Below are 4,400 nucleotides of genomic sequence, written 5' to 3' on the forward strand. Positions count from 1 at the left end.
CAGTACAGTATAGCCCTTCTTTGCCTGTTGATTGAGATGTCTGGGGAGTCCAAGTGCCCAGATGGAAGACTCAACTTCCCATTCAATGGAGTCATTGTTTTATTTCCTGGTGAAAACATTCTTTCTTTGGAACGAAGATCTCTAGCCCAGAAGAGCTAGATCTCTTGTCATGGGACAAGGAAGCAAAAATTTTCTATTGTCTTGCTGGGGGTAATAGTGAGGAGAGGCACTCCTGTTTCCATACCTTGATTGCAGGATCCATAAATCCATGTGATAAGAGGAACAGTACTATATACCTATGCATGTAAATGCTTAGCTACCCCAGATCCTCAAGTTACCACCACTTAGCTAGAAACAAGTGAGGTCTTCCAGGTGCCATTCCACTTCAGGATGAGGAGAAACCTAAGACCAGTGAATTCCATGAATAGTGCTCAATTGCTGCACTCATTTCCTATAAAATGGGTTCCTTGTTTAGAAGGGATGCTCTTTGGAATACCATGATGGTGAATAAGGTATTTTTCAAATCTACAAATATTGGTTTCTTTTTTTTTTTAAAGATTTTATTTATTTATTTGACAGAGAGACAGATCACAAGTAGGCAGAGAGGCAGGCAGAGAGAGAGGGGGAAGCAGGCTCCCTGCTGAGCAGAGAGCCTGATGCGGGGCTCGATCCCAGGATCCTGAGATCCTGACCTGAGCTGAAGGCAGAGGCTCAATGCACTGAGCCACCCAGGCGCCCTTACACATATTGGTTTCTCAAAAGCACTACAGATGGGAAGGAAAATCCATATCCAGAGTGTCTATTTAAGTAAGCACAAAGCATGGCCCCTTCCTTAATAAAAGTGCTCCACCATGAAGCCCCTGCCATCTGGTAGTTGGCTGATCAGTCACAGGTGCCATATCAGGGGCACCATGGTGGCCTCTGCTTCTGGCAGATCGGGCACTCAGAAATGGTTGTAGTGAGATCAGCTTTGCTGATCCCAGCCTGCCACTTGGCCACCTAGTTCTTGAGCCCACTGGGTTCGGACATGACTGCTGGGGAAGAGCCTGATGGGTATTTACACAATGGGTCCCCTAGCCATCAGATTATTATTTTTTTTAAGATTTTATTTTTATTTTATTTATTTATTTGTCAGAGAGAGAGAGCGAGCGAGCATGAACAAGCGGAGTGGCAGGCAGAGGCAGAGAGAGAAGCAGGCTCCCCACTGAGCAAGGAGCCCGATGTGGGACTCGATCCCAGGACCCTGGAATCATGACCTGAGCCAAAGGCAGCAGCTTAACCGACTGAGCCACCCAGGCGTCCCTAGCCATCAGATTATTAAACTTCTGCCCTAGTAAAGTTGTTCTTTGCTGATCACCCATGGGACACACTTATCTTCATATCAGATGTCTATTCAGATGGGCGTATCCATACACCTCTTCCCTAGACCTCCTTGTCACAAACTTTCAGTCATGTATTTTCAAAGTCCCTGCCATTCAGCTAATGACTCAGACACGGCCTATGCATGGTTATACACTCATACCTTTGGCCATCTCTCCTCCAGGCAGAGTGAACAAGCAGGTGCACTGCTCAAAATTTTCCCTCTGGGAAGTTTACCCTTCACCAGTGTCCTTCAGGGCAGTCCCGGATGAGACTATAGTGCATCTGCTGTCCACCTTTGGCCTGTGTGGGAGACAGGATTCTAATTATGCCCCCCCCCCATATCCCAGTCTTCTGGTTATTCAAACACTAGTATGAGTACTGCTGTGGGATGTTTTTACTGCAAAAATGAGTATTTTATTTTGGTAGCATTAAAGGAATAAACAACAGTATTTCTACTGTTGAGGTGAAAACAATGTTTAAACTTTGTTATCCTCCAAATATATTCCAAATGAGAATGTTTTAGGAAGGTCCCAAAGCACAGGCAAATTTTAACACAATGGTACAGGAATCTGTAATACTGAAAATAACTCTCTCTGACAGGGTGTTTAAAAACATATTTTTTGAGTTCTAAAAGCAGTCAAGCAATCCCTTCCAAACAACTGTGTCAAGAGTGAAACAGCATGTTCCATTAATACTCTAACAATTTCATTGTAATACTTTTTACTGCTATGACAATTTTATATAAATTTTCCTGTACTTAAAATAGGCTTTGAAAGTGGAAGAGTGTACAAAGTTCCAGATAAAATGATAGGGGAAGAAATTTAATAAGGTGTCCCCTCCGCTCCCTTAGCATCGATGGTAATCTTTAGCAGTTGGGAGTTGAACTTTAAAATACAACCCCCCCCCCACCCGGGGTGTCTGGGTGGCTCTCGTTTAAGCATCTGACTTCAGCTCAGGTCATAATCTCAGGGTCCTGGGATTGAGCCCTGCATTGAGTTCCCTGCTTCTCCTTCTCCCTTTGCACCTCCCCCCCTGCTTGTTTCTCTCTCTCACTCTCAAATGAATAAAGTGTTTAAAAAATTAAATACAACCCCCCAAATGAAAACCCAAGTTTTAAATCTTAATCAGATATAATTGAAAAAGTTTACTTATATTTGGAAACCTTTTATAAAACCATTTCTTTTTTGTATTAAAGCAGAAACCAGTTCCCAAAACCTCTTATTCGATTATATATCCTGATTGGACTAATATCTGACAGAAGACTATCACTTTTGCTTTTGTAATTGTGATTTTTCATTGTAGCTTTTACAGAACTCATGGGCCCTAATATCCCCCCACCCCTCTTTCCTGGGTGGGGAAAATGGCTGCCATAACGAACTTCTCACTGGTAGAGTTTCTGGAAATATGTGCTGTTTGTTATTATTTAAGGGGGACAAAATTCTGGGTGGATGGCCTACAGGTTTTCTCGTGCTGCATACCTGTCTCCACATGAAAATTGCTAGGAACTTGAGGAACCGCTTTTTTCAGAATGTTGGCAGCCAGGGTACTGTCAAATATTGAAGAGTCCTGTCGCAGTAATTATCATCATTAGTACAGAAAACGTCTGCATCACTCAGCTTCGAATATGCATCCCGGGTCAAGGCCAGCCCTGTACTGTGCTCCCAAGTTCTTGTCTTCAGCTTGTCAGCAGTGCCAGAGAAACTTCTCCCTGAGGGTCTGGGTCCCTAGAGAGAGAACACCACAGTTAGGACATTCTTGGTGGCTTTTACTCTCCCATCTTTTGGAAGATGTGCTAAAAGCCCAAGGGTAAGTAGTGATCCTTGTCTAGTATAAGCATAGGTCCAGCAGTGTCCTGAGTATTTCTGGCCATTTCCCATACAAAATGCAGCTTCCCCCACGACCGTTTCGTTTGGGAGAACTTGGTCCCTCCCCCAGTAGCCCAAAGAGTCGGGATATTGGGTGTGAAGGCACACCATCTTCAAAGCTGCGTTCTTCAGGTCTCTGCAGCAGTCTCTCCGGGTCACTGCCTGGAGATTCATTGGGGAATGACTGATGGCTCCAGGACAGACACTTGTGGGACCGGAGAGAAATGGATACAGCCATCGCCAGACCCCCATCTGCCCTCACTGACTCACCATCCCCCCCACCCTGCCCACCCCGGGTGTGCTGGTGGGGGGTTGCGCCCTGAAAGCTCTCAGCTTGCCCGCACCCTAGGGCCTCCCCCAGATGTCCCCCCCCACCACCCTCCCCTCCTGGCAGCTGCAGCGAGGCCATCGCCCCTGCCACTGGGAGCCAGGGCTCAAGGTCTGTCCTGTCCTGACCCTCTGGGAAGACGTCCCACAACCGCGCCCTACTGCACCCCAGCTCCATGACCTGGGCCTCCAGTGCCCCTGCGTCCTGGTCCTCACTGCGGCCATGGCCCTGCAGCCCCCCCCCCCCCACCTAGGCAGTGACCTCCTGTGATGGGCTTTTGCAGTTGACAGAATCTCTTTATAACCACTGTCCTTGAGATGTCCTGCGGCTGGGCCTGATCCACGCAGGTGAGTCCTTTAAAGGTAGGCAGCTATCTCGGTGAGGGAGAAGAGGAAGTCAAGGATTTGCCACGCTTTACCACTTTGAAGGTGTAGGGGTCCATGTGAGAAGGGTGAGAAGATATGCAGGAGGACCTAGGAGCTGACCGTGGCCCCTGGCTGACACCCAGCAATGCGATGCGGACCTCGCGTTTACAGTCTTAAACTGTGAATAGATCCTCAACATACCAGTCAGGAGGGAGCTGGTACTGAAAACCACAATGAGATACCACTTCATGCCCACCGGGATAGCTGTTAATAGGTGTTTAACAAGCGGCCTGAAGAGATTGGAATCTTCCCATGTTGTTGGTGGGAATGTGAAATGATGTGGCATCTTGGCAGAACAGGCTGGCATTTCATCAAAAAAGAACACATCAAGTTACCAAATAGCCAGCAACTTCACTTCTAGGTACATACTCAAGAGACACAGAAGCATGTGTCCACACAAGAACTTGTACATGAACAAGA

At 46.8% G+C, this 4,400-nt stretch overlaps 1 pseudogene; it reads right to left on the minus strand.

The window, feature by feature from the left end:
* Positions 1 to 2,592: 2,592 nt before the first annotated feature.
* LOC116857412 lies at positions 2,593 to 3,636 on the minus strand (annotated as a pseudogene).
* Positions 3,637 to 4,400: the final 764 nt, after the last annotated feature.

This window comes from Lontra canadensis, unplaced genomic scaffold, assembly GCF_010015895.1.
Source record: "Lontra canadensis isolate GAN:19392208 unplaced genomic scaffold, GSC_riverotter_1.0 scaffold123, whole genome shotgun sequence".
Taxonomy (NCBI): domain Eukaryota; kingdom Metazoa; phylum Chordata; class Mammalia; order Carnivora; family Mustelidae; genus Lontra; species Lontra canadensis.